General features: G+C 47.3%; 1 pseudogene; it reads right to left on the minus strand.

The window, feature by feature from the left end:
• Positions 1–2,189: 2,189 nt before the first annotated feature.
• LOC120392971 lies at positions 2,190–24,333 on the minus strand (annotated as a pseudogene).
• Positions 24,334–27,335: the final 3,002 nt, after the last annotated feature.

A 27,335-nucleotide genomic window follows, 5' to 3' on the forward strand; every position in this document is an offset into this window, starting at 1 on the left:
ACACTTTCTTCCCCAGTTTACAAGGTAATCGGGAAGCTGTGCAAGGTCACTTCAGGTGGAACTGGGAAGAGAACCCAGGTCTCCAATGTGGAAAGCCCAGGCACTAGCCACTCATTTCTACTGCCTTTTGAGATGAAAGTATGAAATATGTACAATCTGGTTACATGCCACTACCCAGCACTGCACAATGGAGCCAGGAAGAGAGCACTAGAGTTGTGATCTCTAATCTAATCTGTCTAGTAAGCATTTGTGGACTTGCTGGCACAGTGTGTGTCAAGTCCCACTCTGGTGTTTGGCCTCCGAAACAATGGCAATTCATCCTGAAGTTCAAGTGGTGGGGACGTGTGCTGGGGACTGGAGAGGCGGGGCTACAAACCCTGCCGCTGTGGGAGTGGGGATTGAGTGGTTCTACTTGATTTATATTTTAGTTTTCTTCTTTAATAGTTCAATTCACATGATAGTTAAAACTATTATAATCTGTTGATTGTGGGGCGATGTGCCATAAAATCCTGCTGTTCCAAACTGCGAATATCTGCCACGCGCTGACAGGTTTGAAAATTGAGAAGTAAAGTGACCCAACCAGCTCTCTCCTCTTGAACAATTCCTGATGTGCATGTTTCTATAAAGCACATGACCCAGAGTGCAGGCTCGATAGCCTAGATCTTACCGTAATATGTTGCTATCATAATGACATACACAGAGGTCCTCATTGGTATTGGGATTTCTCCCCCCCCCCCCAAATTGCTTATGTCAACCCATGTCTGCCTTCAAAAATCACAGCTGGAAAATTAAAGAGAGATGAAACATATAAAACGTGTCTTGTTTATTTACCTTAAGTAAATGTCAGGTTAAAAGGAGCTGAGAGGGAACTTTCATAACCAGAACACATGGTAAAAATATCCACGAATTTGAAGAAGTGTTGTTCTGGAAGGTACCAAAGTGGAAGTACTGGCCCTGAACTATGGGGTTGAATTAATGTTACAGTCTCTCACTTTCAGAAATATTTTATAGATCTTGATCTCATGTTCTCTCGCCTCCCTTTTCTTTAATTTCACCTAGTTTTACACATTTTCTCTAGCACTCCTTTTCCATCTGTTTATTTCTCTGTGTCTCCCCAACCCTTCTCTATTCCCTATCACAGATCATTCCACTCCAGGTTCCCAGTTCTCTCCCTTGAGTTTATCCCTTCCTCTCTTGCTGCCTGCCCCAGAGCATTTCCCTTCTCAGGACGATTTTGCTTTCACTCTTCAGTTGAGTTTCCTGCCATTTTCTCCAGGCTTCTGTCTTTACACTGGTTTTATTTCATTTTTTCTCTTTTATTCTTTCATTTCTTTCCCCTGTTCTGGTTAAACCTGCCCTGTACTTGACTCTCCACACCTTCATCCAGCTGACATCACCACACCCTCTAACCGCTTCCCACTATAGCATCCCTTCCCGCATGACTTGTAGGTCAGACTCTCAAGTTTCTGGGTCTCCATCTGCCAGGCTCCCTGCTCCTGGGGAGCCTCCAGCTTCCCCCCCAAAACCCCAAATCCTAATTAATTAATTCTGTGTCTCTGCCACCCCCACATCTGCCTGTCCCTAGCCCAGCTGTTAATTCTACTCCTCAACCCCCACATCACTTCTGTCCCCAGCCTCTCCCTCAGCTCTGCCCCTGCAGCCCCACATCTGCCCCTCTCGGCCCCTCTGCTCCTCCTGCAGCACCAGGGATGGGAGGGGGAGGGGGGGAAGAACCCCTGGGGCTGCAGGGAAGGGGAGGAGCTTTCAGGGGCCATAGAGATGAGCTATCGGGGTTGGGTAGACAGGAGACCTCCAGGTCATAGAGACTAGGATGACTGTGGCTAGAGAAGCCCATTTTTCCATTCCCAGAGGGCTCTTCCCCCCCCCCGTCAGTGACACTGACCAAGGATTCCCAGAGTCCTCCTGTATCGTAGAGGACAGCAGCACACAGGCTGCACAATCCCTGGGGCAGTGATGAAATTGGCTTCTCTACCTCACCTAATGCTCTCTATGGTTTGACACCAGAGACTGCACAGAGTTGAGATCGGGTGCAACTTCCTGGGTTGCAGAGACTTCATGATAGAAAGTCCACAGGAGCAAATCATAGAGACTACATAGAGCTAGAAGGGCTGATTTCAGGCTCCCCAGTGTGATATTCCTCTCCCTCTCTCTCCCCCCACCCCTGGGTCTCAGGGACACAGGCGGAGCTGGGATCCTACCCCCGGCACCCAGAGCCAGGGTCGGATTCTCTCCCCAGGGACGGAGCCTGGCGGGAAAGTGAAGATCGGGGCCTTGTCACCAACATCGATAAATGTCACCTGCCCCCAGTCACAGTCCAGACAAACCCGGATCCTGCTGGGGACCCGGCTCAGGGGCAGGGGAGTTACAGGGGTGGTGAGAGCCCAGAACTGATCCAACATATACCCCACAGCACAGATCCCATCCTCAGGGCTGATCTGTCCCTTCCTCCTCACAGACTCTCTGGCCACCCCCACAAACCAGCCTCCCCCACCACCCACCTCTACCTCCCAGCAATGTCTCCCTGAGGTGAATCCCTCACAGCCCAGCACACAGGGCTCACTGTCAAATCTTTCAGGACTGTCAGGCAGATCCTGCCGTCTTTCTTCCCGTCTCACACTTTTCCAATCCTCAGACAGGATGAGTTGGGGATGAACTGTGTCTGGATCCAGAGTCACATTCACTGGGGAGAGAGAGAATCAGAGCATTGGAGGCAGAGCTCAGCCCCGGGGAAGACTGAGACCATTTCTCACATTCCCCAGCAGCTCTGTTCTGGCTGGGACAGTGCTGGCCTGGATCCCAGGGAGCTGCTTCTGTCCTGTGCACCTGAGACTGAGCAGAGATGTCACTGCAGTTCCTCACTGTTTAATAGGAACCAATTCACTGATTTCTCATTTGTTTGCAGAGGCTTCAGTTCCTCCTGCTGGGGCTGCTCCATTCTCAGTGACAGAGACACAGCCAGGAAGGTGTCAGAAGCTTTCGGTGAGGAGGGATTAGAAGAGGCAGATACCAGCTTTAAACCCCAGAGGGAAGCTCCCTCCTCTAATGCAGCCTCCACTCCAGGGCCAAGGAACAGAGAGGAAGGGGCAGCATTGTGGAAGTGCCAATTAAGACCAGAGAGTAGGAGGTGGCATTGGGTGGAGTAGCCCATCCCCATCTCAGAGAGAAGGGAGAGGGGCCAGCATCAGAGCGAGAGCATCTCCCCAATCCATGAAAGAGTGAGCAGCTCTAATGGGAGATCCCAACCCTGCCCAAAGGAAAGGCAGGATGTTGGAGAAGAGCGATGGGGAGACCCCTTGCACTGGGGTGAAGGAGAGGGATCTGTCAGCACTCAGGGGAGGGAGCTCTCTATTTATTCCTCTCAATTTTATATTAAAAGTTCTGTGATTGTCTATGAAAACCCCAAGGTCAGAGTTAAGGGTGTTTGGATGCTGCTCAGGGAGAGTATTTCTGATCATCAGTGTGGGCATGAATTCAGCAAAAAAGGTTGGTGTCAGGATTGTTTGTGTGACTTCAGTTTCTGATGTCCTCACTGTTTAATGGGTTTATTTTTAGGGCTGGGTGTCATGTCTGGGGTTAGTTTGGTTGGTAACGTTAGCTACAATCTCATGAAGATGTTTTCATTGGAATTTTCTTATAATTTAAACACATCATCACCCTGTCTGAATGATCCCATTTAAGCCTTGTCCTGGCCATCCTGACTTTTTTGACAAAAGTGGGGTGCAGAGGAACGAGCAGTGGGGTGAGTGGTGATGCCAGCCCCAAACAGGTGGGGAGGCAGAGCTCAGGCAGGGAGGAAGGCGGGGCTCAAACTAGCAGCAATGCCAGTGCATGGGGGGCAGGCAGTGCTTGGGCAGGCAGCTACACCAGCCCTGTTGGGGTGGAGCAGGGAGGGCTTGGACTAGCCCCACACGGTGTCCTGTTTTCCCTTTGGGTAATTTCGTCAACCTACCTCTTTTTGTCTCCAGTGCAGACGGCAGAGTGTCTGGAGGGGGAAAGGAGGAAAGAGATAACATTTGTGACTCCGCTATTCAGTGGCTGCAGGGGCTGGTGCAGACCTTGGCACAGGCTGTGGAAGTTCTGAACCAGCCAGAGCTACATCCCTATGACAATGGCCCCCGTGTGTCTTCCCCAGCGTGCAGAGTGTCAGAGGCCCAGCTTTACACTGCCCACCTCCCTCTGTCCATCGTCCACCCCCTCCCTCTTCCACCTGCCCTCACCACCCCCACTCCACTCCCAGCCCTCTCAGGAACACGCCTTGTGCCTGCACCTGCTGGGGAGGAGGCACCAGAGGCCCCTGGCTGGAGGGATCCCTCACCGTAGGGGAGGGGCTTTCTCCTTCCCCGCAGCCCATGTGCCCAGACTAGTTGCCATATGGGACCAGAGCCCACTGATGAGCTGAGTCCAGCTTTAACAAGTGGCCTATAATTTAGGTTCTAGATGTTGGGTTCTGACCTTTAAGCCCATGGGGCCTGGTTCTCGGAGGGGTTGGGCACCTGCAGCTCCACTGACTCCACCTGCAGCTGTGGAGGCTGCACAGCTCTGGAGCACCTGCCCTGCAGCTCTCTAGTGGGGAGAGAGAAACTCAGGTGCCCCAAATTAGGCCATTTTGCTAAATTTGGGCCTGAATGTTGTGACCTTCGGTAAGTCGTGAATTTATGTGAGACATCCTGATGCCTGAGCCCCTCTACATCTCCTCAGTTTATCTGCTTTCCACTAGTTATTATGTTCAGAACTGAGAATTGGTACAAGGGTCATGCATAAGTTTGGACAGACCGAGATTGTGCGTTTGTACTGACTGACTTGGCTTTCGCCTGGTTAGCAGTTTGCTTGACATAAGGGAAATGTTGTCTTAAATTGTCTTGTAATTAAATGATGTGTTCATAAGTTCCTATGTGGGACAAAGATTTTTTGACCACACAATGTGCTTAAAGACACCAGACATCCAAAATGTACTGCCCAGGAGCACTTAGCAAAGTGAAAAAAAAACCTATGCAGCTGTCGAAGAAAAACTCAGTTCTCACTTTTTGTTTGGATGCAGCAAAATCAAATACTTTATTATTTCTCCAGTAATTACCATGGAGGGAGAGAGTGCCATAGGACACAGGGTCCTGGACAGGTCTCTCAACTCTCAAACAATCACAGCAAGCCTTTATACCTTTTACAGACAATTTCTAGCAATAATACAGACAGTAAAAAACAACAAATACATATTGTTTATACATAAGCTTTCCTCCTATCTCACTAGAAAAACAAGACTGCAAGACTGCACATTGCAAGGTCGTAATAACTTTCACACAATTCACTCTGTCTTACATTATCTTGCTTCCTCACGTCACCAGGGTCACAGTTAACCTAACTCATGCTAACTAACATTCATTAAGATCTCTTCAAAACCTTGTTAATTATTTACTGGCTTCCACACTCCCCCCTTTTGTACTTCTAGTACAACAAACAATTTCAAATCTCAATTCGCATGAAACCATGGACTTCAGATTCCACAGCAAACATGTCAACCATCATGGGACGTAATGACAATGCATAATTAGCATGAACATGAAAGGTATTGCTATTCTTACAATATTTACAACAACAACAACAATAATATAATCCTAAATTAACTAACAACATTACAAACAATAACAATCCCATAGGAATAATATAATGGGGCTGTTGTACAATTGCGAACACAAAGCACAAAACATCATACCTAGTACATAAAATAAACACTCTATAAGCTGTATGATAGGCATTCCTTCCATCTTGATATATATTCTAAAGCATGGGAATTTGCCCTTGCAATTCAGAGATTCTTTGAACCTTTGGTAACAATGAAAGCAAATTTTGAAACTGATCAGGCATTATTCTAGTCCAATCAAAATATACCTAAAATCCAAGAGCTACTTACAATATTCTATCTGCATTCTATCTGCAGGCCAGTAAATGATATAATTGCCTGCAGCAGTGGTAAGATCAATATGTATATCTTGTAAAGTGGTGGCATTAACGCATACACAGCTATCATTAGGTTGAAAAAAAATGGGTGTCCCGTCAGGGTAGTTCCTTGACCTCCACCCTCTCAACAAATATTGTCATAAACAGTGACAACGTCCCCTAGCTTCAGTTTATAGATACACTGAGCTGTGGTGGTTCTAACGGCCAAAATGTCCATTGACTCTCTATTCTCATCCAAAATGTCAGGTGTCATTCTAGGGGTACTGTCTAGAAATCAGTTGGAGATACCAGGTGGTCTAATTTCCCCAGATGTCTCGGTAAACAATCACAGTCCCACAGGCATCTTCCCCATGGACCCAGCAGGATTCGGTATGTGGGAGCCCACACCCACCCTAACCGGTCCATATGCTTGGAAGGAGCACTGTGAATGTCCACACTTCCATCCAGAAAGTGTCCAAGTATGTCTTCATGACCACAGATCAGAGGGTACTCCTGACGTCTGTAAGGGCAGTGGGCCAAGTCTAGTCCAGATCCCACTGCAATGCCTTCCCAGCCTCAGTGATATTCAATACCATCTCTGTCAGTAACTTCTGGGTCATAGAACTAAGGGTGGAAATTACATGTAACTCAGCAACTCCAGCCTGTACTGAAGATAGCTGAGCTTCAAAAATAAGACTAGTGGCCTTTTGTAGTTGCCCCAATTTCTTATCACGTTCTTGGCCTGGAAGAACAGTCCAAATGGCTACTACACTATTGGCCAGATGAAATAACCCAGCCCACAGGGATCTGGTCAATTCCCTTTTGTCCAGAGGAAATAACCCAGGCCTTTTGTTGTGCTAATCTAATGGTAGCCCCTTGTGAGCAATCTGGGTATGTAGAAAACTGGATAAGGGCAATGTCAGGTAAAATCCAATTAGGAGGGAAATACATACTGAAGGATTTATCCAAAACACAGGGCACAGCCTGTAGAATAAACCCCAAAATCCAAATAATACCACAGTCCCAAGCATGGGTCCCACAAATTTCTTCCTGCCAGTATGTAATTCTTTGTTTCTTCACCAGGGTCAGTTCTCAGTGTCCTTTTCAGTCAGGAATTCCTGGACTTTGGCAATGTCAGTGGAGTGAGTGTGTCTTCTTCTTTCCCAAAACAATCGAGGTTTAGCATCCTACAGGGGAGAGGTTTCCAGCACATATCACCCTGTAATAGCTGTGCTCTTTTCTAGAAAAGTCTAAAGGCACAGTTGGTCTGTCAGTGGTCAAGGGAGCTCTTTCCCCGCTGTCCAGAAGCACAGTAGAACTAGAAGAAAGAATAGGCTAATCATCAATAGGAAAATTCTTCTGATGTGGAGGGGTCTTTTTGCAGTGAGAATCCTGGGTCCAAGCAGTCAGTTTGTGGCACTTCACAGCGGTGTCGGTAGTCAGCAGGACTGGGAAAGGGCCTTTCCAGCATGGAGCCAAGGCAGTCTTTCGCTGATGGATCTTTATGTAGACCCAGGCTCCTGGTTCCAACGAGTGGCAAGGTTGCACAGGATCCTTTGGTAGTGCTTCCATCACCTGTGTATAAAAGACTTAACACATTTCATTAGTGCCTGACAATATTTAAGCATTATGTTATCCAGCAAATGAATGTCCATCTGAGCTGGGGTCAGCGGGGGTGCAGTTAGTAGTCAACATGGAGTGTCCTGTCAAATTTCATGAGGGCTGAGTCCAGTCGTTCGATTGGGAATGGTTCTCATACACCTCAGTGCCAAAAGAAGGGCATCTGGCCACCTTAAGTTCGTTTCAGCACAAATCTGGGCCAGTTTATTCTTTAAAATCCCGGTCTGGCTCCACTGTCCCAGCAGATTCTGGGTGGTGAGGGCAGTGAGTTGCACATAACTCCTGTACAATCTGTCCAGTAAAAATGAATTCCACGATCACTGTTGATAGTCACAGGGATGCCAAAACGTGGCACAAAATCTTTAAGCAAAATGTCACAACAGTCCTGACACCTGCTTTCCTGCAGGGAAAAGCTTTAACCCAATTGGGAAATACATCAACTAAAACAAATACATATCCAGAACCACAACATGTAGACATCGAAATAAAATCAATCTGAATATTCACAAAAATTCCCCAAGGAGGAGAGTGGGCTGGCCGCTGCACACCAATCTCGTGTAACTGCAACAACCAGTTTCCCCCCCCCCCTTCCCTTTGGTAGGCAGCCAAGCGGTGTCCTTGACTGGGGCCAGCGCATGTTAGCCATTCTCTACTTGGCTTTTTTTTTTTTTCTTCATTTAACCTACAAAGGAAACTTTTACTCTTCAATTATACACCTTTTTCATACCATGAACACATAAACAGTACTGTTATACAGTACAGAAGTATTATCATTCAATGTATGCCACATATACCCTTTCACTAAAATAATCTTATTACAGAACTTTGGAAGAACAAGCCAGGACAAGCACACCCACTTTGAGAAGTTCACTTAATATAACTTCTAGTCCAATAGCTATCCACCATCCCCAGCCCTCTGGCTAAAAGTCTGAGGTAGCCAGAAGGATCCCTTGTACAATATGGGGAGTGGGTTAACTTTTCATGTCCTTGCTTCCAAAGACTGTCAGTATGCAAATTTTAACAACAATTCTCAATTAAAAGATTTGGCCAATGTAGTTTCTTTCTCTTACTTAAGAAAATGTATTAGACTGTAGTATATCACATTTTTCTGATATAACTAAACACTTTGTACTCTAAGTTGAACAAAACAAGTATCTGCATTGCAATGCAACATTTTCGCTTGATGTCAAATCAGACCATCTCATGAAAATATTAAACACAACAATTCTTTGGCAAAACACCACAAAACAGAACACAGAACATAATTGTGACTGCCAGTAAATCATAGTATGTTGAATGCTGTGTAGCTGGCATTAATGTTCTTTGATTATCTGAAAGACAAAAACAGAGGTCCACCCCTTCGGGGCAGTTAAATACTTAAAATATACAAATACTCTTGTTGATTCTAGGCAAAACAGAGGAATTACCCCATATTTTCTCGTATGTGCTTCTTAGACAGCCCTGGTTCAGCGGCCTCTACCTTATCAGTTAGTTAATTTGCATTAACACAGATGCTCTCCGGCTTGGTTTTTATTTCTTTTAACTCCTGCTTTTAAACACTGAAAGAAAACATCACCACTTATAGTGCCTGTAGGGCCTAATACAATGTCATTACATAGCACTGTATACATTCTTCAACTGATTTAACAAAATTGTTCATAGTCAAATGAGTGCAATCTAATAAGTTCTTTGCCTGAATTCATTCACAAACATGTCAAAGACACCAAAAAACTGTTCTCTTCAGCTTTTTCACAAAGTTCAAGTGCTGTTCCCCCCAGCAAACACAGAGTCAATTTTTCTTTTTCCATTTAAAATCAATTGCTTTCTCCTTCCAACAGCCACTTTACCAATGCAAATCACCATTCCAAATATCCTTCTGAGTATTTGAAATCCTCATGCTTATATTCACTTACTCCTTCTTTCCACTACACCCTCAAAAGTTTCCAAATCTCTCTGTCTGTTGCCCTCCCGCTTGGGCCCGATCCTTTTTTCCTCGCTGAATCGTCCCGTCCATGGACACTAGCTTGTTCCACAACCAGTTCTTAGCTAGGAGGGTGGGCTACGCAACTAGCCCCCACCCTTCTGGTCTTGTCCCCAAAACATTTCTACTCACAAGACTACCTGAGTCCTTCCTAGTAAGGCTTGCCACCTGGGCAAAAATACATGGCCATTCACTTAACACATAATCCAAACCCCTTTGGGGGCATACCCAGAGACCCACCCATTTGTGTGCTGACACTTAAACAGAAAAGAAAATTACACAAAAAACAAAGAAAATTACAGTCTAAGCCAAATTTTTCTACTTCTATTATATTGTCCGCTATGGCGGGGGCGGGACTGTAAAATTTCAGGACAACCCCAGAGCTTCATCGCACACATGGCTTCCACCCTGAGGAATTACGAACGAGAAGTTCAGTTCCGCTCATACACCTAACGCCCAAATGAACAGAGCAGAAAAACATCAGTAACCGGTTAAACAAAACAGAGCCAAAGCTAAATAGTGCACCAAAACCAAATAGTGTTTCCTTATTCTATTAGAGCTCACCTATAATCATGCTATTCTTAACACCTAACACCAACAGTACCAAACAAAGCAAACATAAACTAACAAGGGTAAAACAGATAGATGGTGTAAATTCTACAGTGCTTTCCAATTCTCTATTGCTCACCAAACTGTGACAAATTTCTGTTACCAATTATCCCTTATGTCAGGTGATCAAACTGACAGAGCATATAATCAAATTTTAAAGCTTCATTAAAAATAATAAAACAACAATGGAGAGTGTTGGGAATGCTCCCACATCACTCGGGAAAAATATGAATGCCCCAAGCCTTAAGCCACTTTAATACTTACACATATCCAGACTGGTATGTCTGTGTATAATGTTCAGAGAAGGGAAATAGGTGGACGGGAGATTATCCTGTATACAGCTTGTCCAGCATTTCCAACATGCTGCCACTCTTGGGATGGCTGTTCTTTTACACCCTGGAATCTCCTGCGGCGTCTCTTTCAGTTCAGGTCAGCTGCCTGTCCGGCTTCAGGGTTGCAAAAACTGTTGGATCTCACTGAACCGTTAAGCTTTGCAAATGCAATCTCAGTTTTGTAACTTATACTGCTTAGCATAGTCCGCACTAATTCATGACCTTGAAGACAAAACAACTTCTCCCTTATCTCAGGGCTAAGCCGAATTTCAAATTAACCCGTTCCTAGACAAATTGCTCACACTGTAACAGAGGTTTTTCTTCATGATTAAAGCTCCACTGAGATATATGGTCTTATCTAGATTGAAGGTACCTTCTAATGGGCATTGTTTAAATGAATTTTCACGCGTATTCAGATTCCAATCATTTAAATACCTGCAGGTTTTAGGACCATAATGTACGTACATGTAATATGCTGGGGTACCCTTAGGGGGTAAGGTGGAATATTTAGACAGTCCCTTACCCATTTTCCACTCACACAGGAGAGACTCACAAGGAAAGGGGAGGGAAGATGGGTTCACACACTCCTAGACCCAGGCAGCTTCCTCGCCGGACTATGCCAGGCTGAGTCAGCCCACCGTGGGTCGGATCTCCTAAAGATCCACTAGTTACTGGCTAGCCCGGTAACAGCCACTCACACTGGTGTACACACACACACACCAAGGCCTCTTTTTCTTCCTTTTTCTTTTTCTGTCTTTTTTTTTTTTTAACCCTTTTTTCAACCTTTTTTATGTTTTTTTTTTTTTTTTTAAACCATGATGCATCTTTACCTGGTCCGGACCAATACCATGAGGCGGTATGACAACCCCTCTTGAGGCGGTAAAAACCCCTCAGCACCGGTGCATTCTAATGCATTTACCTATGCATTACCTTATGCATTACCTTATGCATTTCCTTACAACTCAGCAGTTCCCAGTACTGCAATAAACTAACCTTATTGGGGCCTCTCCCAATACCACTTTGCATCTGATCCTGCTGCACAGTCAATAAGTTCAGATGGCGTGAGCCCAACAGAGAGACAGATGTCCTCACGGAAAGTCCTCCTCCGATACCCCAATAGAGATTTCAAAAGGTCTCATACCTCTCATGTGGCGCCATGGGGTTCGAAGGGGAATGATCCGTAGTAGTTGTCTGTGGGTCCGTGGGCGTTGCCATCCCGGACGAGCCCCCAATTGTCGAAGAAAAACTCAGTTCTCACTTTTTGTTTGGATGCAGCAAAATCAAATACTTTATTATTTCTCCAGTAATTACCATGGAGGGAGAGAGTGCCATAGGACACAGGGTCCTGGACAGGTCTCTCAACTCTCAAACAATCACAGCAAGCCTTTATACCTTTTACAGACAATTTCTAGCAATAATACAGACAGTAAAAAACAACAAATACATATTGTTTATACATAAGCTTTCCTCCTATCTCACTAGAAAAACAAGACTGCAAGACTGCACATTGCAAGGTCGTAATAACTTTCACACAATTCACTCTGTCTTACATTATCTTGCTTCCTCACGTCACCAGGGTCACAGTTAACCTAACTCATGCTAACTAACATTCATTAAGATCTCTTCAAAACCTTGTTAATTATTTACTGGCTTCCACACAGCAAACAGGGTCAAAGAGACCTATGCATAATCAGCGGTAATTAGCCAAACAGAAAAAAAAATAATGACATGGAAATTGCTTGGACAGCAAAATCCCTGAGCATTAAAAAGTTCATGCATCTGCACTGTATGAGTTATAGAAGATACTTAATATTCATAACACTCAAAGGTGTTTGGGAAAAAACCTAATAAACACATAATTTGGATGTGTATAATATCTCAGACATTGTAAGGGGTAATCAGAGCTTCACAGATAAATCCACTATAACTCGCCTATGGTCCCCGAGTAGGCAACTGGCCAGTACTTCTTTCAGTATATGTGTCATTTCTTACTTTCATAATAATTGTAATTGCAAGGCATGCTTTAGATACAAATAAAGGTTTGAATTAATCAACCTGAGTGACTTGGACCCCAAATGTGTGGCATTCTCACACAACAATTAAATACACACATAATCTAATTATGAACCAATTGGCCAGAGACATTCTGCTCCAATAGACTCAGATGCTCATCCCAATTTCCCCTCCTAGATCCCTTCTGGGTACCTTTGAACTTCCTCACAGTCTCCAGTAGCGCAATAGTTTTCTGGGAGAAACCACTGACTTGCTTTTCCAGTTCAGGAGACATCTCCTCTGGCTGTTGGAACCTCCCCTTCTCACACCTGGACAGAATAATTTCATGTGATTCCTATTTCATGTATTGACTCATAAGTTCTTGCTAGTGAGCTGCTTCTCTAATGGGTCTGGAGTTAGAATTCCTCTGCTTCTCCCAGCCTCAGAGCAGGTGCAGCACAGGCCATGGCAGTGAAACCTTCCCCCAAAAGGACCCATTAATATTCTTCAACTCTGGCCTGGAGAGACCTGCTCTGGGGATAAAAGGGGAATTGAATCTCCATGGCCAATTCACTCCATGGCCTCCATGCTCTGATGGACAAGAGGTTCCCAGGTGAAGTGTTGTAGAAATCTGACCACTAGGAACTAGACTGAGACACCAACTCCTCCCTCCCCAGCTCATTCCACACAAGTCTTCAAACAGTCCTCAGGTGGGACAGACTCTTGACCATTGCTGTCCTGGGCTGAATAGTGATCAGGGCCCCAGCAATGACAGGCCCTATTCTATCCTCATTCCTATCCTGAGGCAGCCAGTCCCCCAGGGAGGTGACATGTCTAGGAAAAACTTGAGGTCAGTCTTCTCGACTGTATGGATAATTCCAGAGTCTTTCTATAAAAGGGTGAGAACCTCAGGATAAAATTGATCAGAGAGATTTTTATCCAGAATGTGATCTTCCCCCAGAGGTGAAAGTAAGCCGGTATGGAGGACCGGTAAGAAAAGGAGACTGGCTGAGGAAGGGAGAAGTGGGGGTGGCTCTAGCAATTTCGCTGCCCCAAGCACGGCGGCACGCCGCGGGGGGCGCTCTGCCAGTCGCCGGTCCCGCGGCTCCGGTGGACCTCCTGCAGACGTGCCTGCGGAGGGTCCACTGGTCCCACGGCTCTGGTGGACCTCCTGCAGGCACACCTGCGGATGCTCCACTGAAGCCGCGGGACCAGCGGACCCTCTGCAGGCACGCCTGCGTGAGGGCCACCGGAGCCGCCTGCCACCCTCCCGGCGACCGGCAGAGCGCCCCCCCATGGCATGCCACCCCAAGCACGCGCTTGGCGTGCTGGGGCCTGGAGCCGGCCCTGGGGAGAAGCCTGTCCCCTGCATAAGAGTAGTTTAAACTCAGCTGTTCCCTGAGTGGTTCAGCCCTCGGGGTTAGGAGTGGCTTCTGGCATCCTTGTTATTTTCACTCACAGTAGCTGGGGGGAGCGGGGAAGGATGTGTTTGACCATGGCAGGGGCAGTCCTTGTCTGCCCCCGGGACGAGGGGATCTTGTCTCCAATACTAATATACACAACAAATACAAGCATTTGGCTCCACCGCTTAAATCCAGAGCTAATAAAAGCAGGTGGAAGGGGAAAACTCACTGTCACATTGGTTTCTCATCTCCCTCCCCCTCCTCCAGCCAGGCTGCAGACAAGGCTCTGCATTCCTCCTGCCCCACCCCCAGCCGGGGTTCTCCTCTAGGCTCTAGCTTGCAGTAGGGACACTAGTTGAGATGCCTGCTGCTGCTGCCTGCATAAGAACAGTGTGTGACCATGGCAGGGGCAGTTCTTTTCTGCTCCCGGGATGAGGGGATCTCCTATACACAAAAAACACAATAAAAATCAGGAACCATTTCCAAGTTCAAATCTATCACATTCCCTCCCCAGCAGAGGATCACAGTTGTGAAGTCCAAACTGCTTGCAGATCCTCTTTGAAATGTTAATGAACCGCTCAGGGAGCAGCTGAGTTTAAACTGTTCTTATGCAGGAGGCAGGCTTCTCCCTCCCTCAGCCAGTCTCCCTGCTCCCTGCTGCAAGCTAGAGGGAAGCCCTTGCAGCTGCTGCTCAGTGCCAGGCAGGGAGAAAGCATGGAGCCTAGTGTCCACAGCCTGGCTGGAGGAGGAAGGAAGACACGGAGAAAAATGTGACAGTGAGTTTTCACTTTTTCAGGCTTATTCCAATAGTAAAGTTTTATTACAGACAGTACTGGTAGTAGTAATAGTAGCTTTATTTTCTCTATTCATGTCATGCGATGGGAGGGATCCATGAAATACGTAGGAGAGGTGGGTTGCTTGCGATTGGACCATATGGACCAAATGTAAATTACTTTCACTCCTGCCCAAACCCCAGGGCTCCCAGCCGAGGGTGATTTAAAGGGCCCAGCTCCTAGCTTCAGCTGAATCCCTGAGCCCTTTAAATCCTGATTTAAAACCCCCGGGGTGTAAAGGCCCCTCCCCCTCCGGGACTACCGGCAAGTCCTTTAAGTTACTTTCACCCCGGCCTTCTCCACACATTTTGGTGTATAGCCCCTGCCAGATGTGGTGCTAACATCATCTCCAAGCTCTTTCCCAGTGTTGTGAAGTGTGAGGGGGCGTGAGAGAGAGAGAGACACGTACCTGCTCAAGGTGCTTCTGACATCCTAGAGGAGAGAGAGCGAGAGAGCGTATTTCAGTCCCACCTGACACACTTAACACTCCAAAGAAGGGATTTTGGAAGTATGGGGGAAAGAAGCCATAGGCGCCAACTTCCCCTCTAGCCAGCGGGTGTTCGACCCCCCCACTCCACTCCTTCCCCCAATTCCCACACTTTGCCTCTTCCCACCCCGACCCCTCACATGCCCCCACTCCACCCCCTCCGCCAAGCCCTGCCCCCATCCCACCTCTTCCTGACTGCTTTTCCCCGCTCCGCCTTTTTCTGCTCCCTGCCCCCAAGCATGCCCCATACCCGCTCCTCCCCCATTCTCTCAGAGCCTCCTGCATGCTGCGAAACAGCTGATTTGTGGTGGGTGGGAGGCACTGGGAGGGAGGGGGAGGAATTGATCAGTGGGGCTGCCAGCGAGCAAGAGGTGCTGGGAGGAAGGGAGAGACGGGGAGAGGGGGAGCTTAGCTGCCCATGGGTGCTAAGCACCCACTAATTTTTCTCCGTGAGTGCTCCAGCCCTGGTGCATCAACGGAGTCGGCACCTATGAAAGAGGCCCTTCCCTGGCTCCAGGGCCATGGATTCCCTAACTAATGGGGCTTTTCCATCTCTAATATCAAAGTGTCTGTGGCTCTGCAAAGAATAATAATAATTCACATTTCAGGAATGCACACACCGAGTTACACTGTGACCTCTGACTGCTGGACAGCAGTGCTCATGTTTTAGGAGCTGTCCTGTCCCTGTACTGGGATCTGGAGTATTTCTAACTCAGTCTCACCTGCAGGAATTCACTGGCTGGCTTCTGACACTTCCCCTCCATCTCACTGATCAGCTCACTGAGACGGGAAATCTCCTCCGAGAGTTTGGTGATATTTTCATTCTGTATCGTCACAATCTCCTCGTTCAGCTCTGCCAGCTGGCCCAGCAGGAGTCGCTCTTGTTCCTCCAGGAACTGCCGCAGTTGCTGAAATTCAGACACAATCTTCTGTCTCTCGGTTCGTATCTTTCTCTGTAACAAAATAATAGGGAACGGGCTGGTCAGGGACATGGCTGGAGTCTGGGGTCCTGTCACAGAATGCTGAGTGTGCAGGAGGGAGAATTTCTTTGCAAATTTTAAGTCACCTGACACTGTGCAATGCCCTGTGGTTACTAGAGGATTTTCTCACACCTTTCCTTTTGGCTCCAGAATCTCATAGAGGGACATTCCGCGTCTGACATGGCTCGAATAATGTATTATTGATGGCCCCAGAGATGCAGATCCAAAGCAGCAGGAGGACTCAGCCACTAGAGCTGGGTGACATTTTCTGCACAACATTTTTTTTTCAGGGAAAAATGCAGCTTTGTTGACATTGAAACGTTTCATAAATTCCTGTCACTTTCACTCAGTTGTTTTGTTACAAAGATAAATAAATGAAAAATCAAAATATTTTCTTTTACATATTTTCCAGGATTTTAAATGTGAAATTATTTGTTGGTTGAAAATTTCCTTCTTTTTATATAATTATATATATATTTTAAATAAATGGTCAAAATTGAAACAAAACATTTTGATTTTGTCAAAATGAAACATTTCTTTTGACAAGATCTGGTATTTTCCCAGCTCTACTCAGAACCACGTGGACAGAGGCAGATGGAGAGAAAAAAACAGAAGAAACTATAACACAAAAAACCTCAGACTCAGGCACATCCACAAAAGCTAGAAATTAATTCACTAAGGCCTGGTCTACACTAGGCGTTTAAATCGGTTTTAGGAGCGTAAAACCGATTTAACGCCAAAACCGTCCACACTAGGAGGCACCTTATATCGATTTTAATGGCTCTTTAAACCGGTTTCTGTACTCCTCCCTAACGAGAGGAGTAACGCTAGTATCGGTATTAACATATCGGATTAGGGTTAGTGTGGACGCTGATCGACGGTATTGGCCTCCGGGAGCTATCCCACAGTGCACCAGTGACCGCTCTGGACCGCAATCTGAACTCGGATGCAGTGGTCAGGTAAACAGGAAAAGCCCCGCGAACTTTTGAATATTTCCTGTTTGCCCAGCGTGGAGCTCCGATCAGCACGGGTGGTGATGCAGTCCTAAATCAAAATAAAAAAAGAGCTCCCGCATGGACCATGCGGATGTGATCGCTGTAAGGGCAGGCAAATCCGTTCTATCAGCGCTCCGTTACAGAAGATGAAATTCAGAATCCTTTTTTAAAAATCTCCAGACAGACGCCATAGCAGGGACTCAGCGCACTGCAGCGTGACAAGCGTAACGGAAAGCCAAAGAATCAAATGGATGCTCATGGACTGGAGGACTGAAGCTATCCCACAGTTCCTGCAGCCTCCGAAAAGTATTTGCATTCTTGGCTGAGCTCCAAATGCTTCTAGGGTCAAACACAGTGTCCGCCGGTCAGGGCATAGCTTGGCAATCTACTCACCCACCCCCCACCCACCCCCAGAAGCGAAAGGTAAAACAATCCTCTGACTCTTTTACATGTCACCCTATCTTTACTGAATGCTGCAGATAGGCCCGATAGTGCAGCACTCAACACCAGCATCCTTGCTCCCCGCCATGGGCAGCTGATGGTACAAAAGATGGAAATCCATCCTCATCATCAGCCTCAGCTGATGGTACAATAAGCTGAAATCCATCCTCATCATCAGCCTATTGGCCCTAATTTTTTTTCTGGTGGATGGATGGTGCAATATGGCTGGTAACCATCCTCATCATAGCAACAGGGGGCTGAGCTCCATCAGCCCCCACCCTTCATGTGTAAAGAAAAGATTCAGTTGCCCCTGGACTAGCAGTGGGATGCTGGGCTTCTCTCCTACACACTGCTTAATGTCCTGTCTGGACTATCATAGCAGCTGGAGGCTGCCTTCCACTCATTTCTCACTAACAAGTCAGTGTGTCTTATTCCTGCATTCTTTATTAATTCATCACACAAGTGGGGACAATGCTACGGTAGCCAAGAAAGGCTGGGGAAGAACGGAATCAACAGGTGGGGTTGTTACAGGAGCACCCCTGTGAATAGCATACAGATCATAATTTCTGCAGGCTCTGACACAGAGCAGCTGTGCTCTCTGGTTCTATGATACGGTGGTTCTCTAGTACACTTGCCTATATTAGGCAGCACTGATTCTATTTTTAGATACCAAAAAGGAGGGATTGACTCAGGAGTCATTCCCAATTTTTTTGCTTTGCGCCCCTGGCTGATCGGCCAGGGGCACTTATGACAGCAGCTAATGGTACAAAACGATGGAAGGTGTAATATGGCTAGTAACCAATCTTGGCTTTTGCGCCCTGGCTGATCGGCCAGGGGCACTAGCAGCAAATGGTACAAAAGGACTGGTAGCCATGATCATCCTCAGTTCCAATTTATGGAAGGGTTTGGATGGTGCAATATGGCTAGTAACCATCTCTGCTGTCATGCAAAAGCAAAAGCATGCTTCTGTGTAGCGCTGCTGAATCGCCTCTGTGAGCGGCATCTAGTACACATACGGTGAGAGTCACAAACGGCAAAACAAGCTCCATGATTGCCATGCTATGGCATCTGCCAGGGCAATCCAGGGGAAAAAGGCACAAAATGCTTGTCTGCCGTTGCTTTCCCAGACGAAGGAGTGACTGACGACATTTACCCAGAACCACCCGCGACAATGATTTTTGCCCCATCAGGCACTGGGATCTCAACCGAAGTTCCAAGGGGCGGGAGGCTGCGGGAACTATGGGATAGCTAGGAATAGCTACCCACAGTGCAACGCTCCAGAAATCGACGCTAGCCACGGACCATGGACGCACACCACCGATTTAATGTGCTTAGTATGGCCGCGCTCCACCCGATTTTATAAATTCTGTTTTACAAAACCGGTTTATGCAAATTCGGAATAATCCCGTAGTGTAGACGTACCCTATGTGAAAGGAAAGCTTAGAATCTGTAGAGGAACATGTTATCCTTTTCTAGGGAGAGGATTTTTCAGGCCCTTTATATGGATGTGTGTGCACACATACACACACACACAGTATCCCAGGATCATGAAGCAATGGACAGAAGTCCACATTCCTCAAGGCCATAAAGCAATCATTCACAAGAGTGAAATGTGAAGGATATAAGCTGTACTAAAAGATAAATTCTAATTAAAAGAAAGTATCAGAGGGGTAGCCGTGTTAGTCTGGATCTGTAAAAGCAGCAAAGAGCCTTGTGGCACCTTATAGCTTAACAGACGTTTTGGAGCATTTGCTTTTGTGGGTGAATACCCACTTTGTCGGATGCATGGGACGCATCCGACGAAGTGGGTATTCACCCATGAAAGCTCATGCTCCAAAACGTCTGTTAGTCTATGAGGTGCCACAAGACTCTGCTGCAATTAAAAGAAACTGACTTAACAAATAAGGAGGATGTGAACTGTAGTGAAAATAGTAAGGAGTGTAAAACAAAATATCTGGACAGCACCCTCAGGCATATAAGGTGAATGACAGGAATGGTGAAATTGTCAGAGCGCAAAAGGACTGTAAGCCAGAAAGGAGCAGAGGGATAGAACCCAACACATCACACCCAGGAATACGTGTCTCTATTTAAGCTGGATCTTAAAATTGTAAACAAAGATCGCACAAGAGGATTCCCCAAAACTAAACATCTTCCAAACTCTGGGCTTATACAAGGCTGAGAACTGTGAAACTGCAGAGTGACCATGTATCGGGGGGTTGTTCTAGTGCATTGGATTTTCTAATTCAAAATCCGTTTAGTTCATTAGCTATGAAGTGAGTTTAATTAAACTAATAGTAGCTAATATGGAGTAGATAAAAAATAATAGTTGAAAGTAGCTTATGGCAGTGGTTTTCAACGTGTGGCCTGCAGACCTCTGGGGGTCCGTGGACTATGTCTAAAGGGTCCACAAAAGACTTAGGCCTTGGCTACACTGGTGCTTTACAGCGCTGCAACTGTCTCGCTCAGGGGTGTGAAAAAACACCCCCCTGAGCGCAGCAAGTTACAGCACTGTAAAGCGCCAGTGTAAACAGTGCCCCAGCGCTGGGAGCGCGGCTCCCAGCACTGTAAGCTAATCCCCACGGGGAGGTGGAGTACCTGCAGCGCTGGGAGAGCCACGACCACACTCACACTTCAAAGCGCTCCCGCGGCAGCGCTTTGAAGTTGCAAATGTAGCCACACCCTTAGACTGAAAACTGACTGAACAGAATTCAACTATACACACAGACAGTAGATTTCCAAGGGGGTCTCTGCACCTCCATTCGAAATTTCCAGAGGGGTCCCCAAATGAAAATAAGTTGAAAAACACTGGTTTGTGGTGTAGGCCCAAGCAGTAATTACTGCTAAAACAATTTTGATTTCCTTGTGATTATTCCCCATTTAACGGATTTCTGTTTTACCCCAAGTGATTGAGATAAAACATAATTGGGCCTCTACCTTGCCCCTGCCTCTCCTTATTGCTCTGATTCAGAACGCCCCTCCATCCAGCTCGTTAACAATGCAGGTTAATAACGATGGACACCTACCAGATATTCCTGGCTTCTCATTTGTACACTCACTTTACATCCCAGCAGCTTTTCTCTCTCTTCCCTCAGAGTCTGCAAATAGGCCTGAATCTTTTCCTGGAGAAACAGAAAATGATTTGTGGGGTGTTATTTTTAGATTTAGGAGTGAGAGTGTGTGTGGGTGGAAGCTTTTTCAGCACAAACAAACACTCTATTGATGAGTGGAGAACCCAGTAGCTTTACGATATCAGAGATACCAAGGAAGTGGAGTCATATTACTGGACACTGGGAGTGTTTTATTTTCAGACTCGTTGACATTGTTTGATCTTGTTTCTCCATTGATTTACACCAACATGAAACTGAGGTTAGATGGTTGGATTTTTCATTCACTATGTGAAATATCCTGTTTTTAAGAAGGTTTAACAAACAAGGTGATACAAATTCTAGAAACCACCAAGGCTTGAAATATGGATTGGGATTCTCAAAGGAGACCAACTCCCACTGAATTTCAGCCCTGAAGCCCTGGAGACTGGACTGCTTGGACAGAACTGGTCTGAGCATGAAGGCAAACCCTATTAGATGTGTTGATTTTTGACAAGATTGTTTGGTGTTTGCCCTATTGCTGTCCTGAACCTTCCCGTGCTAATGCTGCCTGGGTACCTGTTCCCCAGCTCCCAGCAAAGCTCCCAGAAGGGGGTTCCAGAGATTTCAAAATTCTGCACTGTGGGAGAGCAGTGTAAGGCCTAATGGAACCAGTTTAGCCGGTTTTTCAGCCTGACACAGGTTAGCACCGCCCAGGAGTTCAATCCAGTCTAATCCCCATGGTATTTGGCATGGACCTGTACTGCCTGGAGCCCTTTTGTGTGTGGACTCAAGGTCCTCGGGGTCTACACAGTGTTTAGCCCGGTGATTTCCTCTAGTACAGGCCGGCATTAGAGTTAAACTTCTCATGGAGAAACACTGGAGTTCTGAATCCCAGTGGGAAACCTAATCTCCATTCTGGGCCTGGGACCTTTACCAAGGCATCTTTCCCTCCTAATGGCCTTTCTTAATTATTGCTCAGTCAAGAGACAGCTGTATTGGATCCCTCCCAGCACTGGGTGAGGCAGACTCAGCAGAAAATATTCCCACCCTCCCAACTGACAGGTTCTCTGAAATACTCCAGACAGGTGGGACAAGTAGGTTCATGATGGAATTTTTCCACAGGGTTCTCTGCAGCCATAACCCTTCTGTGGAGAGCTGGACCCAGCCCTGTGGGACAGGAGCTGCCACGGGGGCTGAGTATGGTGGGTTGCGGGTTCTTCACTCCCTTTTCACTCCAACGTGTAAGACTTAGGACATTTATCGATGGCCTCACTTCTCCATCTGCATGACCCTTTGGAGGATTCCCAGTTGCTGGGAAACCTATTTGGGCCTGAAATCCTCCATTCCTCTCCAGTGGAGCTCACTGAGTAGCTGTCTGGGGCTCAAGGAAACCCTAATGATGGGGGAAGGTGAGTTTCCCAAGGCTCTGGCTATGGAACTAACAGTTGGTTATTTCCTACCTGGAATTCTTCAGCAGCTTCCTCTGCAGGAATGACGGTGTGATCTCTGTGCTCCTTGGATCTGTCACACACCAGACAGATGGGGATTTTGTCCTCTTTGCAGAACAGTTTTAGAGGCTCCTTGTGTTTCTCACACAGTCTCTCTGGTTCTGGTTCCTTCACTGTCTGCATCCTGAGTTCTCTGGCTGCTTCCACAATATTCCTGAGCTGCCTGTTCAGCCTGAGGTTCCTCTGGGGAAAGATCTCTCTGCACTGAGGGCAGGAGACATCTGTATCAAATCCCTCCCAGCACTGGGTGATGCAGGCTCGGCAGAAATTGTGATCACAGTCTAGAGACACTGGATCTTTAAAATACTCCAGACAGATGGGACAGGTCACTTCATCCTGGAGAGCTTGTGCTGGATTCGCAGCAGCCATGGCTTCTAGTGCAGGAAAGAGACAAGAGAGGAATTTACTTTCACTTTCTTCTTCTCAGAAATTAGTTGATTGAAGTTTGCATTTTTATTAGGCATTTCTTTTCTGGGTGTGTCTCATGCTGTTTGTTTTTTGTGTACTGTAAAGAATCTTTGAATGAAGTGTGATGAGTAGGACCCTACCAAATTCACGGCTGTGAAAAATGTTTCATGGACTATGAAATCTGGCTATTGTAGGGAGCGACAGGACTGGGGGCACCCCAGCTGCTAGTCCTGGCCCAGGCTGGGAATTTCTATTCCCCTGCAGGGGCTGGTCCCAAAGCCGTCTCAGACCCACCTCTGGGAACCAATCCTGGCTGCAGGAAGCTCTGTGGCTGCTGGCTGGAAGCCCAGCTCTGAAGGTAGCACAGAAGTGAGGGTGGCTGTCAGCCCCTGACCAGGGTGGAGAGGCAGCAACCCAAGCTGTCAACCCCCAACCAGGATGGAAGGCAGACGGGAACACCCAGATGTAGGGTAACCTGCCCCCCCCCATACCCTGCAGCCCTCACTTCTGCACTGCTGTTGGTGGTGGCACTGGCTTTGGCTTTAGGACTGGGTGTCCAGCCAGAAGCCGCTGTTCTCCAGCTCCCCTGCTCTGAAGGCAGCAGCAGTGCAGAAGTAAGAGTGGCAATCCCAAAACTCCAATACAGTAGCCTTGTGACCCCTTCCATCATCCCCCTTTTGGGTCAGGACCCCCATGGTTTGAACACTACAAAATTTTCAGAGGCGAACACCTGAAACTGTAGTAAGAAGAGGACCTGAAACATAAGGCCTTGTATTAGAGGCCTGGTATGAGGCCTGAGGCCTGAACTAAAGCAGTCAAAACGTTGCTGATAGAAAGCAAAGTTAAGTTGTAAGCAAGAGGCAGCCCCTGCTCGTAGAATCTGGCAAGCACAGGACTGATGTTGCAGAAACACATATTCCTAAGAGGTGCTGGGCACAGAGCACTCACCAGTGGTACCAGAACACCCAGATACCAGCACATTCCCCAAAGAGAACAGGAACACACTGACCCATCCTGTAGATAAGGTCAGGATGACAGCATGATGGATAGAGATATTTTAATCAAACCAGCATGTACAAGGCAATGGGTGGCACACTGGTATGTCAGAGGCACTATGCAACTTGTTTGTATTGGTGTATACAGCTGTATCTCAGAAGGAGTGTCTTTGACCAGCCTAGGGAGCAGTGGAAAGTCCCACCACTGACTGAGCTACATCCATTGTCATGAGCATACATGTCTTAGTATCCTCATAGAATCTGCCAGGTGCTATTACCGTGCTTCATTGACAATAAACCTGCCCGGGTGCTTTCACTGAAAACCGAGTCTGTGGATTTACGGGGCAGTTTAAATAAGGTTTGCTGTCTCCACTATCTCCTCACCCGCCTGACTGCCGCTCGCATCCCCGCTAGTCTCCTCACCGTCCACCCGATGCGCCGACTACTCGACTCCTCCCTCTTCCCCCACCCGCCTGCCTGCCGCTCATCTCCACACCCCCTCCGCCTCCCCACCAGTCTCCTCACCGTCTGCCTGCATGGCTGCCACTTGCCTCCTCGCACCCACACACCGCCCACCGGGTGGTCATCCCGATTCATCCAACCCCAGGAACAGCTCCACTGATTCCTTTGCTGCCTCTAAACTCAGCTGTTTGGCTGTTTCTGTGTCTTTCACCAGCTGCCTGTTTGGCTTGAGATTTCTCTGTTGCACAGTTTCTCTGCACTGAGGGCAGGAGACATCTGCATCGGATCCCTCCCAGCACTGGGTGATTCAGGGTTGGCTGAAATTGTACCCGTGCTCCAGAGTGACAAGTTCTCTGAAATACTCCATACAGATGGGATGAGTAGCTTCATCCTGGAGACTTTCCACAGGGTTCTCTGCAGCCGTGGCTCCCTCTGTACAGTAGAACAGGGTCAGGTTCACTTTCCTGAGCTCAGAAATATGCCCCACCTGCAGCACAACTGGGTATTTCCCTTCCTGGAACTGACTCTGCTGTTTGCTAAAGGTCAAGCACCAAAGAAAGACACTGTGTAGAGAGGGAGAGGGGGCGTTGACATCTCACTAACCATGACTAACAGAGTTGAGAGGCTCAAAGGTGAGTTAGTGCTCTTAGAGGGGTCACGCGACCCTCTTCTGGGCAGGTCATCCCACTCTGGAACTCCCCCCCAAATTGGTCAAATCCGCTCTCAGGGAGGTCCTCTGCAGCTGAAACCCATCCTGATTGGTAGAGGGCGGTGGGAGGAGTTCTTAGAGGGGTCACATGACACCCTTTGCTTCCACTCATGTGTCCGTATTGACCCCAGAAGTAATACCCCCATGGGACAGGTCTTAGAGTGACAGGTGGGTGGGTCCTGAGGGGTCGGGGGAGGGGCTTATGCTTGATTGATGGTAGGCCCCTTATACTATAGCCTCCTTCATGAGAAGCACTGTGTGAGATCTGTGCTCGGGGGATCTCTCACAACACACTTACACGGCTTCCCTGTCCTCTTCACAGAACAGATCCAGGGATTTGTCATTTCTCTCATACAGATGCTCTTTTCCTTGTTTGAAATCCAATTTTTAATTTTTTCCACTATATTTTCTGGCTGATAGTTATTTCAGAGAGCCCTTTTCTGGATCAGGGTTCTGCAGCTGGGGCAGCACCAAGGATCATAGTCCCCCTTTGTCCATGTCTCACAGCTTGGCAGAAGTTGTGCCCACAGTGTATGGTCACTGAGTCCGTAAGATATTTTAGGCAAATGGGACATTTGGTTTCCTCTTGGATTTCCCATACAGGAGTCACTTTGGCCATGACTACTGGGATCTCTGGGCTTCTGTTCTTTCTGAATCAGAAATGGTTTTGCTGATAATGGGGAGGTGCCTCATATCAGCAGCACAAAAGCAGAAAGAGGTGAAGAGAAAGGAAAGGCCAGGAGGTGGAGCAGGAGAAAGATAAGGAAAGAAGGAAACAGGAACTACTTAGGAAAGGAATGGGAGCAGTGCGGTGTAAAGAAGCAGAAATAGAAATGAAGGAAAAGAAGAGAAGGAAACAAACAAACAAACAAGAATACAAAAGCTTAAACTTAGGGTCTGTCTACACAGTACATGTCCAGATGGGAGTCTGGCTGGATTGTACTCCAGTGTCTAGCCCACACAACCTCCTTGCTGCCATGGCCTCACTGCTATTGGTAGTTTGTTCTCTCCAGCAGTGTCAGCATGTGTACATGTACCCAAGCTGGGAATCACACCTCCCAGGTGCTGTGTAGATGTGCCATCAATCGAGCTAGGACATTCTTAATGTAAGTAGGATCTGAATGAGCTCGCTCCTGACACCTAGTGAGGAGCTGGGGAAGAGGACTTCAGGAGCTGCCCTTGTTTGCATGGACACACCCACCCTGCCTAGGGGCTCAGCATGATGGGGCTGCTTTGCCAAAATGGTCACTTTTGGCTGGTGTTGTATTACCAGTCACTTTGTTATTGGGGCGGGTACTAAAGGGTTGTTATCTTTCAGCAGAACTGTGCTTGGCATTCCCTGATTGAGGGGCTCACCCTCAACTAAACTGCACTCGCTGGGCAGGAGATGTGGGTGCCAAAGTCCAGTGCAGTTGAGAGAGGGTTGGGATAGGTACTTGTGCCTTTTGATGTGGGACCCAGACACTATTTGATCTTTTCTTTCTCTACTGTGTAATAACAAAGCTGATTGAGACTCAAGGATGGGTCTGGTTGCACATCAACAAAACTGAAATATCAGATAACCAGGCCTAAGCATTAGGCCTGCTTTGGGACACTGTCTCTGATACAATAGACTGCCCTGCCTATGCCAATAATGAGGCTGAAATCACTGAGAGCTGTGCTAAGTTGTAGGACCTCAAGATCTCCCAGAGAAGGTGTGGCAGTGAGCGGACAGCTGGCTGAGTGGCAGGTGAAGTGGCGAGTAGAGCGGTGAGCTGCTGGCAGGGTGCAGCCAGTGCCGAAGTAAATGCCTGGACAGCAGAGCGAGCAAGGTGTAAACCCCTCTTAGGCCTGCTCTACTTAGATCAACCTAGTGACAGTTATTCAGGGCTGTGAAACATTGTGTGCTCTGAGTGCCACAGCTAGATCAACCTAACCCCGATGCAGACAATGGAATTCTGCTGGTGACCTGGCTACGGCCTCTCAGAAAGGGGGATTAACTACAACAATGGAAAAAACACTTCTGTCAATGCAGGATGCACCTACACTATGGCACTTCAGCGACCCAGCTGTAGCGCTGTAGCTCTGCTGTAGCAGTGGCTGTAGTGTAGATATACCGTTATTCTTACTGAGACCTGGTCTACACCTAAAACTTAGGTCAGCCTAGCTACGTTGCTTAGAGCTGTGAAAACGTTCACACCCGGTGTGATGTAGTTAGTTCGATCTAACCCCTGATGTAGACGCAGATAGGTCAAGGGAAGAATTCTTTGTTGCCCTAGTTACTGCTTCCCCTAAAGGTGGATTTACTGTATTGATGAAAAAACCCTTCTATTGATGTAGGAAATGTCTACGCTAGTCACTCATTTCTACAGGCTCTCTGCTGGTGTGGAGCTTCCAGCTTCTTATCAAAACACCAAATCCCAATTAACTAATTCTGTGTCCCTGCCACCCCACATCTGCCTGTCCCCAGCCCCACAGTAATTCTGCCCCTCAACCGCCCCATCTTCCCCAGGGCCAGCTCCAGGCACCAGCCTACCACACACGTGCTTGGGGCGGCAGCTTG

This window comes from Mauremys reevesii, unplaced genomic scaffold (assembly GCF_016161935.1).
Source record: "Mauremys reevesii isolate NIE-2019 unplaced genomic scaffold, ASM1616193v1 Contig13, whole genome shotgun sequence".
Lineage (NCBI taxonomy): Eukaryota > Metazoa > Chordata > Testudines > Geoemydidae > Mauremys > Mauremys reevesii.